Genomic DNA, 16,763 nt, shown 5'->3' on the forward strand with positions numbered 1-16,763 from the left:
ATAAACGCCTGTGACCACATGCAGTGATCTTATGACCTTCATGCGATGAATAACTGCTGCAACGATCAACAGAAAATGCAAAAACATGTAAAGCAACTTCTTTTTAGAGTCTTCTAATGCAGTATAAACCCAAAAAAGTATGATGCAGTACTATTTTAGCACATTTAGCGCTCGGTTCAATGCACCACGGGTGCTAGGTGGATAAGATGCACATATTTGTGCTGAATTGTTGAATGAATTCAACTCCAGACCAAAAGAAACTGGGACACACCGGGCACAAATTCTTACAGTCTTCAGCGCGTTCTCTGAAAAAGTGTCCGGCTCAGGTATTGCGCTCTTAGAGAGTGACAGACAGAAGAAAAACAAGCTAAAAAGAGGGAAGAGACAGAGAGAGAGAGAGAGAGAGAGAGAGAGAGAAAGAGAGAGAGGGGGCTGAATTTCACAGTCTCGACCGTATCTCTTTCTCTTCCAGTGGAGAGACATAGTGTTCCTGTCTGACTCTACTGTCATGCACTAATGGATGTCTGCAGATAAACACACACACACACACCCAGAAACACACTAACAGTTTCAATGTGATACAGATGTATCATCCATGACAAAACACAAAGGCTGATATTAACACAAACACACAGATACAGTTCCGGATCTTGCCGGAGGTGCCGAATCCAAATTTACAGCATCGCCATGGATCAATACTTCACATTACACCAACAATTCTCAAAACAAGTGCACACAACCCTCTCTATTTCACCGGTGGGCATTACTAGCATTTGTGTTAAATGAAAAGCATGTCGTTACTTCAATGAAATTAAACCGATTTGCTGCGAGCTTTCAAAAATTAATGAAGAAACTAACCGAGATGAATGACACCAACGTATCGTACAGTACGGTTTTCATGTCGCTTCTGAATCCAGTGAATGTGTTTCACAATACAGTACACTTGCGTGGAGCTTAAACAAATGAGATTTCACTAAGACCGAAGCTACCAAGCATAACACAACAACAACAACAACGATAGATTGACTACATAACAACACGACTAAAACCACACGCTTCATTGCATTGCAGACAGCTTCGTTTATTATAATGCGAGTGTTATAGTTTTGTTGCGTTTCATGGCTTGGTTGAATAAGAGACACTGGGTATGTTTACTTTGAAAGATAAATCCAACACTTTACATTGTCAAAAAAATACAAATAAATGGTCCCTAGCTGTAACTGGTGCAGTACCATTATACATCAGTGTACACAAAGAGGTCATATTGGTGCGAAATGTATACATATCAGTACATAAATCATATATATTTGCACCTTATTAAATGGTACTGCCCCAGTGATAGCTCAAAACCATTTTTTCTGACAAATTTGACATTGTTTAGTAAGACAACACCCAGTTTGATTTAGTCATTTATTTACTGTACCATTTAATATTCTCAGCACCAGTTTAATAACTGCTGTTAAGCATGTTTCATGTTTTTAAAAATTACAAATAATTGGCCCTAAATTGTTTGGCTTCAATAACTCAGCAAGGGCGCAATTAGCATAACTGCTTCTATGGGGATAAAACACAAACGGGAAAATTTCTTCACAAATCTTTTACATACTCGCCGTGAGAGACTGAAATGAAATAAATTTAATCTGGTTTTTATTGCTCATATTTCAGTTTCTCTTTTCTTACAGTATTTGTCTTATTCACTTTCCCTTTTCCACAACTTCTTTCATAACAAACTGAGAAAAGCAACACCACTACCGTACAGTAAATACATTTTCTGTATCATCACAATAGTCCAGCTGTTTTTAAAACAGTGCATTTTTACCAGAACTTTACACTACACACTAAAAATAAAATATTAGGTTGGTTTAACCCAGGGTTGAGTAAACATTGGACAGAATCATATGTTGGGTTATAAATAAACCTATGATGGTTTGTTGTTACCCAACCATGAGTTGAAACATTCCAGCACAATCTCTAAAAATGCGGGCTATTTCAACAAAGCATTGATTACAAGCGTTGTAATTTAAAGGAAAACACCACCGTTTTTTAATGTTTTACTATGTTCTTACCTCAACTTTGAAAAAAGATAGGTATGTATTAATTTGTCTATGCATGCACTTTTAATCTTTGTACAGCGCGTTGTGACTGTGTTAGCATTTAGCCTAGCCCCATTTATTCCTTAGGATCCAAACAGGGATGAATTTAAAAGCCACCAAACACTTGATACATGAGTAGTTACACAAGTAAGTATGGTGGTACAAAATAAAATGTGGCGATTTTTTAAGCTGATAAAAGCTGATTTCTGGTTTAATTTTACCCAACGGTAGCATTTGTCCCTTTTTGACCCAACGCTGGGTTGAAAATAATCCAGCATTTTTTATTTTTGAGTTTAAGTTTATACATAATGCAACAGTTTGTTCGGTCTAATATTAATCCAATCATGCATTGTAAAAAAAAAATGTTCACAGGCTTTCCCAGTTTTTTGATTTTATAAGGAAATGCCTGTTTTTTTTCTGTAAAAATTAATTACGGACATTTAAACCATAATTTGAGATTATATGAATATTATGCTTTTGAAGGCAATTTACAGTTTATTTCATAAAATTTTGTGAAAGGGGTATTTTTTGGTGTATGCCTGGAAACTCTGCTGATAGTTTTTTACAGAATTGTTGTAAAGGGACACAAGGCAGCATTTTTATGTTAATAAATCATCTTCGTAAGTCGGTATATGGTTAAATGGCTCATTACATGACGAATGAAGACTCTCTCGCCCGCCCCTACCGTCTGTAGGAAAAATACCCCACTTGCAAGTTCGCTGTATCCGACCCGGTGTCCTTCAGTCTCGTATAGTCTTAGATATAGAACGCATTTACTCCCAGACACTAGGGGGAGCTAGTAGAGAAATAATACTCAGACTTACCTTGTGTGCCTTTAACTGTGTTTGTTAAATCAACCCAATATATTTTAGAGGGCTGTCATCAATGCATTGTGCAGAAATCTGAGGAAATAATAAAACATGGTCTTTTAAATCTTCATTCTCTCATCATTTAAGTAACACGCCTCACGTATAATACTGTATATGAACCAGTACCAAAAAAAACCCCCAAAAGTTCCTTCATGCACTGGGATAGCTTGACTCTAGCTTAACTTCTTTCAAGTATGAGTAGCTTGTAGAGTTTGACAAGCTACAGGTTCAAAGTAGCTTTCAACACTGATGCCAAATAACTCACATCCTACCATCTACCTCTCACACCTTTCCTCTTTCTCTTTACAAATCAACCTGTGAAAAACCAAGCTCAGGCAAAGCAACACCATTGCAGGAAATGTAACCTGCTGTATCACTTCAGAGAAGAACATGAAGATTCATCCTCTGTGGGTTGTGTGTCTACAAGGTTTGCTTGCACAGAAATTGATGAGGAATGCAAAACTAAACGCAAAACTGCAGAGTGGAGTTAATAGTAAACTTTCATCCCCCGAAGCATTTATCTGTCCATCTGTGTCAGGCCAAACAGAGGAAAGCTCTATATATACACAGTACTGTGCAAAAGTCTTAAGCCACCATCACCACCAGCTTTGTTTTTTCATCCAAAAAAAATCTAAAACTAAATTTTCAGAACTAAAATGTCTTCTTCAGACATCGGTCAGTATTTAGTTTGACATTTCTTGGCACTAAACACATCTTGAGCTTTTCTGAGAAGACGAAAGTCCTGAAGTCATTCGATTAGAATTAGGATCGAAGCAACGAAGACGCGACTAAGACACGACTAAGACCCACCTAAGACGCACCTAAGCCGCAAACAGATGAGAATAAGATGCAAGTAAGACGCAAGTAAGACGCAAGTAAGACGCAAGTAAGACGCAAGTAAGACGCAAGTAAGACGCAAATAAGACGCAAATAAGACGCACTGTCTTTTTCAGACAATCGGTCAGTATTTAGTGTGACATTTCTTGGCACTAAACACATCTTGAGCTTTTCTGAGAAAAGCAAAGGCCTGAAGTCATTCGATTAGAATTAGGATCGAAGCAACGAAGACGCAACTAAGACACGACTAAGACGCACCTAAGATGCACATAAGACACACCTAAGACGCAAACAAGACGCAAGTAAGACGCAAGTAAGACGCAAGTAAGACGCAAGTAAGACGCAAGTAAGACGCAAATAAGACGCAAATAAGACGCAAATAAGACGCAAATAAGACGCAAATAAGACGCAAATAAGACGCAAATAAGACGCAATGTCTTCTTCAGACATCGGTCAGTATTTAGTGTGACATTTCTTGGCACTAAACACATCTTGAGCTTTTCTGAGAAGACAAAAGTCCTGAAGTCATTCGATTAGAATTAGGATCGAAGCAACGAAGACGCAACTAAGACACGACTAAGACGCACCTAAGATGCACATAAGACACACCTAAGACGCAAACAAGACGCAAGTAAGACGCAAGTAAGACGCAAGTAAGACGCAAATAAGACGCAAATAAGACGCAAATAAGACGCAAATAAGACGCAAATAAGACGCAATGTCTTCTTCAGACATCGGTCAGTATTTAGTGTGACATTTCTTGGCACTAAACACATCTTGAGCTTTTCTGAGAAGACAAAAGTCCTGAAGTCATTCGATTAGAATTAGGATCGAAGCAACGAAGACGCGACTAAGACACGACTAAGACGCACATAAGGCGCACCTAAGACGCAAACAGATGAGAATAAGAAGCGAATAAGATGCAAGTAAGACGCAAGTAAGACACGAATAAGACGCGAATAAGACGCGAATAAGAAGCAATGTCTTCTTCAGACATCGGTCAGTATTTAGTGTGACATTTCTTGGCACTAAACACATCTTGAGCTTTTTTGAGAAGACAAAAGTCCTGAAGTCATTCGATTAGAATTAGGTTTTAATTTCATTTAGGTTTAAGAGATCCTGCAGTTGCCTGCTACTACTCAAGTGGAAAGACAGTTTACACTAAATACCTTTATACTAATGGGGCATACACACCAAACGCGAATTCAACAATTTGTGTGAGTAAATTGACTGAGACTCGAATAAGACGGGACTAAGATGCGACTAAGATGTGACTAAGACGCGACTAAGATGCACCTAAAACGCAAACAAATGAGAATAAGACGCGAAGACGACGCGAAGAAGACGCAAATAAGACGCGAAGAAGACGCGAATAAGACGCAATGTCTTCTTCAGACATCGGTCAGTATTTAGTTTGACATTTCTTGGCACTAAACACATCTTGAGCTTTTCTGAGAAGACAAAAGTCCTGAAGTCATTCGATTAGAATTAGGATTTAATTTCATTTAGGTTTAAGAGATCCTGCAGTTGCCTGCTACTGCTCAAGTGGAAAGACAGTTTACACTAAATACCTTTATACTAATGGGGCATACACACCAAACGTGAATTCAACAATTTGTGTGAGTAAATCGACTGAGACTCGAATAAGACGGGACTAAGATGCGACTAAGATGTGACTAAGACGCGACTAAGACGCACCTAAAACGCAAACAGATGAGAATAAGACGCGAAGAAGACGCAAATAAGACGCGAATAAGACGCGAATAAGAAGCAATGTCTTCTTCAGACATCGGTCAGTATTTAGTTTGACATTTCTTGGCACTAAACACATCTTGAGCTTTCTGAGAAGACAAAAGTCCTGAAGTCATTCGATTAGAATTAGGATTTAATTTCATTTAGGTTTAAGAGATCCTGCAGTTGCCTGCTACTGCTCAAGTGGAAAGACAGTTTACACTAAATACCCTTATACTAATGGGGCATACACACCAAACGTGAATTCAACAATTTGTGGGAGTAAATTGACTGAGACTCGAATAAGACAGGACTAAGATGCGACTAAGATGTGACTAAGATGCGATTGGGACGCAACGAAGACGCGACTAAGACGCACATAAGACGCACGTAAGACGCACCTAAGATGCACCTAAGACGCAAACAGATGAGAATAAGATGCGAATAAGATGCAAGTAAGACGCAAATAAGACGCAAATAAGACGCAAATTAGACCCAAATAAGATGCGAACTCGCACGAGGGCCTCAAACGAGTCTTTGCGCAAGTTGAAATATTGAACCTTATCTTTTAACAAAATTTGACAAAAAGAAAATATTCAACTGATGCAAAAAATTAGCATGATATGAAGTTTAATCTCGCAAGTAATTTAGAGGGGGGAACAGCATTGGCACAGAATAAACTCTTGCTGGACTGTTTTAGTTTTGAAAACCTTCACCAGCAGACATCTGCTGTGTGGTAGGCTACTTTCAGCCTCAAGATTGTTAAGGTAGTTATTTGTTAGGTCTTGAGAGGTTCAAGTGCATGTTTACATAAAACAAGTAATAAAAGATAAGGAATGGCAGAAGAAAGTGTCCTTTGTAAATCATCCATACAAAGCACAGTAAATGTTTATTTTATGCTTTACAAAACGACAAATCAAAGTTTAAACTATTCAACACAACATGTTGGGTAGTATGGTTGCAAAAAGGCAAGATTTATATAAAAAGCAAAAAAATATAACAGCTCATCATTGAGCTCCTGAGGTTGATAAATGACAATTTTTGAAGGTTAAGCATTCAATCACTGTTTGCTACAATAAATACATTTTAAAGCATGTTTTTAATCATTTTTCTCAGAAAGTGCATTTTACAATCCAATGGCACAAGAATTTTTTTATTTACTGGATATTTCAGAGAACCCAGAAATTATTAAGACTTCCTAAAAAAAACAAAATGTAACCTTGAGAGCGTCATTCGAACTAAAACTCAAGACCTCACCAAACATGGGATCTTCAAAGGAAGAGTGTTTTAGCCAAACTTAAGGGTCATTTAGTGGTTCATTATTACATTAAACCCAAACCACTACAGACCGTATGAGCCCACAATACAGACGGCATTAAAACAGTCAAACGTACGTCACTGAAATATAAGATTCAAGTCACAGCCAATCCTATTCCTCCATTAGCTCGACACAGACAGACCATTAGGAAACGTCAATACGAAAGCAGCCAGACAGTCCGATGTGCCCCCCGAACCTCTTGGTGAGGTCGTCCGTGCTGGGTGATTGAAGAGCAGACCATCGAGCAAAAGGGCGAGAGATTGTAATTCCACGGCTGGCGGGCAGGGAGGATTGGCCGAACGCAAAGAGAATGACGATTTGGTTACACTCCTGATCTGTACGGCACAGTCGTGGCCCAGAGCAACACTTACACTTCGGCACAAATGCACGTATACATTTAACATACCTACTTTCCCAAAGGCAATCCTGTTAAAGGGTAATCAAAACACACATCTCTCTTTAGCAGGGCCAAACATCTGAGCAGTTTAGTTTCCCCCTGTACCCTTTTGTAGCACAGGTTGATTTATGTATGGTCTTTTCTCCTCGCTATTTAAGAGAACCTTTATTTATATTTGCATTTATGCATTTGACAGACACTTTTATCCAAAGCATTTTATCATAATATGATACATACATCTAGCATGTATACACAACATAATTGCATCAATAAATTGTACTCCAGTAGCTCTATTAGCAAAGGATTGCATTAGCAACAGTCATAGGTTTGATTCCCAGGGAACACACCAATAAAAAAAATGTATAGTTTAAATGCACTGCACGTTGCATGAGATAAAAGCATCTGCCAAATGCAAAAGCTAATAAATGCATTAATCAAAAACCAGTTCAACTTTGGCAACACGACTATAAAATTTGGTTTTAATCTTTTGGTCACCCCAGTGTTATTGAACAATAATGAAGTAAAATCATTTCTGTGCAATTCTGTATTATTTATTAGTAAACTGCACTGCTTGTAAGGAAATCACTTTATATCTTAAGTAAATTACAAAATAAAATAAAATGTAAATAGATTTCATTTGAGCTTCAAGAAAAGCTGCCATGGGACGGTAACCTTTAAAATGACCTTGTGCGGGCTATTTAGTTGCATATTTGGTACCAATATGTACCTTTGAGTTACTTATATGCACTGTTTAGATACAAATAAGTACATTTTAAGGAGGTTACCACCCTAATGACATCTTTTTTAGCTTTTTAAGAGAGAGTGAAAAAAACGTACTGTGTTGTTTCATCCCATGATTTGGGTAAATTAGGGACCAACCCAACCACTGGGCTTAAACTAACCTACTACTGTATGCTGGGTTGCTATAGTTTAATTCAAACAATCAGTTGGGTTTGTCTATATTTCAGTCTTTCAGAGTTTTTTGTGATTGTTGCGGGCAAAAATCCTTGATCTTGCGACATGTTTTCTTAAAAATGCTATGGAGTATGCAGGATATTTATGCAATTTTATGCGATGAAATTGCAAAAATTGCGGGAACTTGCAAAAACTGTTTGCAGCTTTTCAAATGATGTTCAAGTCACATAATCACGTAACTTCATAACGTTCCCATTGCAACAGGGGACATGGCTGCGCTTGTGTGAAGTAAATGCAAAATGTTTCAACTTTCTAAGATATATTTGATTTTGGCTACGAAAATACGAGGAATATGAAATCATGCAAGCCCGCATATTTTGCGCACGGAAATCTGCAATTAATGCTGCGAAAGTGCGGCGCATTTTAAAAAATGTGGCCCCCGGATAAACATGCAGATTTTGGCTGAATATGCGTTGAATTATGTGATCGCATAATCTCGTTTTTCAGCAGGGAATGATATTTTACATAACCATGTGTTGAAACAACCCAGCATTTTTAAAGTGTACGGCAAAATAAAGCCTAAAAACCTCCCACTGGCTTAAGAATCCATAAAATGTGTTGACCATTTAAAAATTAAACAACCAGTGTTTTCATATAGTAGAGCATAATGTAGCAACGGCCTTGGGAATGCATGTATGGATGAAGTGCATACTTTAGGCTCGACTGCGCTGTAAGTTGCTTTGCAGTTATAAATAAGTAAATATTTTATTCAGTTATACAATAGTGGCACAGAAGCAGTGTTGTGTTGATTGTATTTCTTAAAGAGAATACTGGTACACGCACAACAAAGATTATTTTTGGCCTTCATTTGCTTTAATTAAAGAGGCCAAAGGAAGAATAAGAAATGATGCAGAGAAAAGAAACTGAGATAATGTAAACACATGTCACCAACATAATATGCTGCTCTTATAATACAGTACACTGATTATTGATAATAATGAATGATACCATTTCATTCATATGTCAGTTTGGGGGGGTTAATGGTATTGTATGCATTCTGACTTATTAACACAGTTTAAGAGTTGGTTTTCTCTTGCTAAACATAGGAAAAGTTTCAAAAAAGCAGCCAAATGCACTTCGCCAAGTTTGGGAAAGTTTATTTCAAAAACAGGTACATCGTACATATCATGGTAGATCTTCCGTATTATTTCCTTTTATGGGCACTTCCCCCAGAAAAGCACGCCCACACGTCAATCAGCAGGAGGGTGAGAACAAAGGATGCTAGAAGTCAAAGGCATCACTTCACACGACAGCTTTGTTTTTTATCAAAACTCAACAATAGCACGAAAGAAGTGTGTTTGGGCTGTAAGGAGAAGTAAGCCAGCATTATGGAAAGAATGGATATAGTTTGTTTATCCGGGGTAGCAGCTGAGTTTTGCGTGTGTGTTTGTTTAACGCCTGATTTCATTGAAAAGTCTCAACCGGGTCATGAGTTGCATGCGGAAGTAAGACTTTTTGTTTTACGTTGGAAATCGGCACGCACATGCATTTAATGTAAATGGCATGAACGTGTAGTGAATCATGAGTTATCTAATGTTTTATACAGTTTTGACTTGACTCGTGACTCGCTCCTCCCGCAGCTCGTGACTCCTCTTTCTGAATGTTTCTGTGCATTATCGGAAAGAATCGCTAGAGCTGATCTGTCTTTTATAAATCTGATAAAACTAAAGACTCTTAGGGATATGAAGGATGTAAAACTACTCTATAGGTACTCAAGATAAATGTGAAGTAAGCAGAAACTGAGCTTTAAAGATATATTCCAGGTTCAAGACAACCTAAGACAGCTTTTGATTACCACAAAAAATATTAATTATTTATTATAAAAAAAATATTAAGGTTTCACTATGCATTTTCAGTAGAAGTGAATAGGGTCCAGTACATACATAAAATACACACTGTCTGTAGACTTGGTTATTTTATACACAAGGTTTTCCACAAGAGATTTCATCACTCCAACAACATTTAACATCTTCTGGCTATATTTTCTTAAAAATACTCTTTCTTTAAGTAATTTTCAGCAATGTCAGAAAAAATGGTCAAGAAATGGTCCATAGCTGTCACTGGGGTGTTTCTATTTCACCTTTTTACCTAAAGAGTTCATATAAGTACCTTAAAGAGGTACATATTCATACTAAATGAACACATATCTGTACCATTTTAAAGGGTACTGTCCCAGTGACAGCTTGAGACCATTTCTGGAACATTTTTGCCTGACAGTGATATTAAACATAGTCATATTTTTTAAATTTGTCTTCAAATTTGGTTGCTTAATCTGAACCAGAGTTTAAATCGGTTCCCTCTGCTGCTCTCTCTTCACATTGTGCTTTAAGAGCTTAACCGTGGTACACTTTCATCTTGAATATGAGCATGTGATGATACATCGACACAGGTCCACAGCTAAAGCTTTGGTGTAAAAGCATCTTAACTTGCCCAAGTCTACTCGATTTCGAGGTTATATTTAAACTGCCTGTCATGGTGTTACATAAAAGTAAATGGTGTTTACTTTTGGAGTTACATAGCCTCATTTTAAAGACTGAAGCTTCCAGCAAGCTGCAAGCTATAAAACATTCACAAGATGTTCACAAGGTCACAAGAAACCCTAAACCTGTGGCACAAAGCCTTCAATAACAAACACTTAGCACATTTCATCTTCAATAGAGACTACGAAATACCGCAGAAAAAGGCTGTATTTAAAAATAAAATCCCCCATAGCCCCCCGCCAATTTCAGTGGCTCATTAGTTCAGCATGGGGCGTTTGCTCAGTAATGTCTCAATTTCTTAAGACCCCATGAGGAGGTTCGAGGGAAGACTGCTAATAAAATTTGGTATGCAGCGGGGGTGTTAACCGTAATGAGACCAAGCACCAAAATTGTGAATTTACTAAGAATGAATAAAAGTTAAATTAGAGGTGTAAAATACTTTGAATGAATCTGACAAGGCAAAACGAAAAAAGATAATATCTGAGAAATTGAAAATTATCTCACGCACAGGGAACAGATGGCTGACGGTACAAAGATATTTTAATCCTTTCCAGGCAGAAAGAAAAATTTGTAAAACAACAGTAGTTTGATGTTAAGCCCACTTTGTATTAGAAACAAAACAATAGTGGTGTTAAAATGGGGGGCAGTGCTTGATAAGGAAGCACATACAATTCCTTTCTTACGGATTTCATAAATTTTATCTTTTGCCACACACAGAATCAAACTGTATTGCTCAGAAATTGCTCATGATCTTAAATATCAGCGTCTCAGAAGTTTCTTTTTTAGAAAACCAAATGGACACAAATTAGACAACTGCAGACTTTTAGTATTAAACATAAATCTGATAAACATCAGGTTTAAAGCCCAAAAACCACACCACAATATTGTTTTTCAGAAATCTTGTTTTTTGGTTGTGGATTCCAATTAATATCAATTCAACTGCAGTTGGTTTGTTTTGATTTAAACCTTCATAACTAAAAAAATACAGCTAAGTAGCACCATAAAACAAAATAATAACATGATAACATAATAATAAACATGTTTTGACAAAAATGTTAAAAACGGAGTTATCTCGGTTTGCAACAAAACTCTTCATATTTAAAGTGTAGATATACGGTAACTAACAAGAAACTCTACTGTACTTACAAATTAATGTACAATATAAGTTATATTCAACAATGCATCTTATTTTATGGTTATACTAGTTAATATAACGCACAGTGGCATATATATATACTATGCTATATCTTAGGTTGTAGGTCCTATGTAATAACTATGTAATATGCAGCACTTTATTTTATGGTAGATGGTAAGGAGCGTCACATTTTCATCTGACATCAGAGGTATTCAGGCCAATCACAACGTACAGATTAGCTGGCCAATCAGGGACACAGCGCTTTTCAAATCTATGAGCTTTGTACAAAATCAATGCGTTTGATGAAGACAGTATATCTGGAGCTACAAAAATGTACGGTATGTGGGAAATACTGTGTTTTTTATTATAAACCACGAAAAACATATTTTATACCAAATATACAAAATAACGTTGTTTTAGAAATAAAATAGGTGCACTTCAATATGGCCCTTAGCCTTCCAGTTAAAAGAACCAATCAACAATTCGATAAAGACTGACTACCTATCTGAAACAGCCTTAAAAAAGGTGTTTTAGCTCATATTGAGCGTAAAAAACAAACGCTATAGTGCAGTTAATGTCAGGTAGGGATCGACCGATATGATGACCGATACAGGCTGCCAAGTTTCTTGAGCCGATACAGCTTTTGCTCACTCAATTTACATCATAAAAATGACACAATGATGATGCCAAATGTTACAAGTCTCAATTTAAAAAAGTACAATTTATTGAACTTAAAAAAGCTATATTTAACAAATAGTAAAAACAGGTGAGGGTGCTATGGTACCATGAGCTGCACTCTCCACAATGACGAGGAACTATCAGCAAAGGATATTGATTTCTAGCACTTTACTACTACAAATATATATAGGGGTGATTTCCCGGACAGGAATTATCTTAAACTAGGACTAGAGCTTAGTTTAATTAGGAAATATAACTAGTTTTAACAAACATGCCTTACTAGAAACATTACTGTCCATTTTGAGGCAAAACACAGGGCACTGATTTATTTTAAAGGACAAGTTCGGTAGTTTACACTTAAAGCCCTGTTTTCAGATTGTTTATGGTGCAATAGAACGGTTTTGACAGAAATTTCGACATTTTCAGCTGCCCTGAGAATTTTCGCGTGTTTGTGTTTTACCTCACACCTCTACAATGGGTTTAATGGTGCACTGGAACAATCCTTCCTAAAATGCATTAAACTTTCGTTTACAAAGACGTGAAACTCACCGAGTGGTCAGGGGTGTTCACTGGTATGCTCACACAAAAATCGCTGCAAAAGACGCATTCCAACAGCTGTTTTATCGTAGTTTTTACCAACTCCATTGACTTGTATTAGATGTCCTGTGAGGTACGGTATTACTCCGCGCCGGGAACTTTGTTTCTATTCTTGCAATTGGCAATGGCGGATTAGCGCCACCACCTGGGCTGGAGTGTTTATTATTCAAGCTCTAAGCGGAAGAATGTACGGGTGTGAGTCGTTTGGAAAAATAGATCCACAAGTTAACAACGAATGCTAAAACACCTGTTGGAAAGCATCTTTTGCAGCGATTTTTGTGTGAGCATACCAGTGAACACCCCTGACCACTCGGTGAGTTTCAAGTCTTTGTAAACGAAAGTTTAATGCATTTTAGGAAGGATTGTTCCAGTGCACCATTAAACCCATTGTAGAGGTCTGAGCTGAAACACAAACACGCGAAAATTCTCAGGGCAGCCGCAAATGTTGAAATTTCAGTCAAAACTGTTCTATTTCACCATAAACAATCTGAAAACAGGGCTTTAAGTCTAAAATACCAAACTTGTCCTTTAAGATATGTTAAAAAGACATGTTATAAGTTTGGACAGTTCTTACATTTATTTTAGTCTAGGACTAGTCTAATCCCTGTCCAACAAACCGCCCTATAGAGATGAAAAATAAAAACCAGAGCTTTCGATGTTTGTCATGGAAAGGTTGTTTGTTTTTAGACCTGCAATCGCTTGCGGCTTCCAGCACTCTGTCTGTAACTAATGTCGGAAAAATCGGTGAACACGGCAGCCACGTATTGGCCGATGCCGATACACATAAAACTTGCAAATATCGGCCCTGATATATCGGCTGGCCCGATATATTAGTCTATCACTAATGTCAGGTTTAATTGTTGGTCAGAAATATGAATATGCTGTTTAATTGTGATTTTAAAGATATCTGTCTGTCCTCATTCAAGTAGAGGATGTTAGTCTTGCATGACTGAAATAACTGCCTTAAGGCGTAAATATCATCGGTGTTTAAACAAGCAACTGAGATACATTTTTTATTTGTTACACGTTATTTGTGATTTTTTTCAGTCTCATGCAAATTCTTCAGTTATTCTTCAAATACACAAAATGAGCTCTCTGAGATTCTGAAACATTGTTTTGCTGTGTTTGCGCATAAATTGCAAACCTGCACCATTGACCAGTTGGCTACAGCGTGAAGGGACGGCAAACAAAAACTTTGAGCACATGACTACACCGGATAATTGAGGCCTATCAGCACTCTGCCTGCCAGAAAACAACATTCTGAAACGAATGGCGAGAAAAAAAAACGTAGGAAAAATGTGTGCTAAAAGAGGTGAGAGAAAGGGCAGAACTATATTCCTGAAGTAATAGGTTTCCGCAAAGCATTTATTTCACCTATAGTTTTCCATGTGCACTGTGAAAGTAAAACCAGATGGCAGATTTCCCAAGACACCTTATTAAACATGTATCAGCTTTAATATGTCTATCGAAAATGTGTTTACACAATGTTCATACCAAAGACCTTCTTGCAAATGTTGTATTTAATCAACAAAAACACTGCAAGTGTGCATGAAAACCTAGTCATTTTTGTGATTTATTGTTACATAAAAGCATCCTACATAATGTACATTCTATGAATATATGTGCTTGAAATCGATAATAATGACTAGGAGTAAGATCATGTCAAAACTTTAATGCTCCTAATCTCATTATTAGATTATGAGACTTTATCATGGATATCGGGTATAAGTAAAACATTGACATGAACCAAAACGTCGCATTTATTCCTAAAATCCCATTTAATGATGTTGTGACAATCATCTCCATCTGTCATCTATAAAGACCAGAAGAGAATTGAATAAGATTATCCAGAGATTCGCTCTTTATTCTTCTAATCAATGGCAAACATTGACTGATGTATCTTTCCAAACGTCCTAATCAAACAATAATACAGAATGACATAAATGGCTCTCAGGAGCCTGTCAGCGTGATCTGTAATGTAAGTGACCGTGTGTGCGTGCTTCACACAAAAGCCGAGCAGACTCGCGTCCTTGTGTGGGGAGGGAATGAAAGAGTTTTGACATTGGATGTGGTGACAGAACAGTGGCAGAGTGTTGTCAAGGCGACAGATGCGGGTGCTTGAAGTGGACCCTGAGGGGCGTCTCGCCGTGTCTCAGTGTATCTTACTGGCTTGCTGAGAATGCGACACAATGGGCTCCAGGTTTGCCAAAAGCCATTAAGTCAAAGATTACAGGAAAACTGGTATGTGCGTGTCACCTGTACAAACCCACAGGCATGGTTTACAGTCTATATTTTGTATAAGATTTTTGTGTTTTTTATAATATGTGTCGTGACCTTGCCTGTGAATGCCCTATGAAGTAATTTCTAGTGATTATTTTTTTTACATAAAGCCATCCTACACAGTCATCCTACAACATAAAAAACATTTTGTGAAAATATAAACTTGATGTCTTTGAAAATGCTAAATCAAACTTTGATGCTCCTTAGATGCTCATTAGATTATAAAACTTTAGCCTGGATTTCACAGACAGGGTAACATTAAAAAATAAAATAAACAGGGTTCCCACACCTTAGTTAACTTCAAATTCAAGGACCTTTCAAGGACTTTCCAGGTCCAATACCCTCAAATTCAAGGACTAAATGTGGGGACACATTTCAAGTAAGAGCAAGGTTACATCGTGTTACCCTTTAAAGATACATCGTTACAGTTCCCTTTTGAGGGAACTCACGCTGCGTCACTGCGGTGACACTTTGGGGACGCCTCCAAGGGTAAGTGCGTCTGAATGTGTATATCAAATTCAACCAATGGTGAGGCTTAACGACAAAGACAGGGTGCAGGAAATAAATCGCTATCTGAAATATTGCCAAAGACGGCGTTACAGGGACGCAGGAAGTATGGCAAGGGAGACGCAGCGCCTCGTTCCCTTCTCAGGGAACAACAGTTACATATATATTATGCATAACCCGAGACGTTTTCATGCGTCAAACACAACTTTTTGGTATGAATCAACATTCGCATACAGAAAATATAAGGATTTAAGGCAAACAGTTTAGCACGTGTGCTTAGGAAGTTCGAGAATTTTTATGATATTATCCTATACTACACAGGGAATAATATGGATTTTTTTTCCAGAAAACTTCTTGCATAAAATAGATTCAAGCACTTTCAATGACCTGTATCTATGCATGTATATTTTCAAAAACTTCCCAGGGCCTTGAATTTCCCCCACCCCAATTAATTGAAAGTGCTTGAATCTATTTTATGCAAGAAGTTTTCTGGAAAAAAATCCATATTATTCCCTGTGTAGTGCAGGATAATATCATAAAAATTATAGACTTTTTAAGCACACGTGCTAAACTGTTCGCTTTAAATGCTTATATCTTCTGTATGTGAATGTTGATTCATACCAAAATGCTTTTTTGCGTTGTGTTTGACACATGAAAACGTCTCTGGTTACGTATAAAACTGTTGTTCCCTGAGAAGGGAACGAGACGCTGCGTCTCCCTTTCCATACTTCTTGCGTCCCTGTAATGCCGGCTTTGGCAATATTTCAGATAGTGATATACTTCCTGCACCCTGTCTTTGTCGTTAAGCCTCACCATTGGTTGAATTTGATAAGTCATGTAGCTAGTTAATGTTGATAGTAATTGCA

At 37.4% G+C, this 16,763-nt stretch overlaps 1 protein-coding gene across 1 annotated transcript in view; it reads right to left on the minus strand.

Annotated features, from left to right (window-relative positions):
* Nucleotides 1-16,763, minus strand: part of pvrl2l (PVR cell adhesion molecule related 2 like) — a 178,287-nt gene that overhangs the window by 51,005 nt on the left and 110,519 nt on the right. The gene's annotated exons all lie outside the window — the stretch shown is intronic.

Source organism: Paramisgurnus dabryanus, chromosome 19 (assembly GCF_030506205.2).
Source record: "Paramisgurnus dabryanus chromosome 19, PD_genome_1.1, whole genome shotgun sequence".
Taxonomy (NCBI): Eukaryota; Metazoa; Chordata; class Actinopteri; order Cypriniformes; family Cobitidae; genus Paramisgurnus; species Paramisgurnus dabryanus.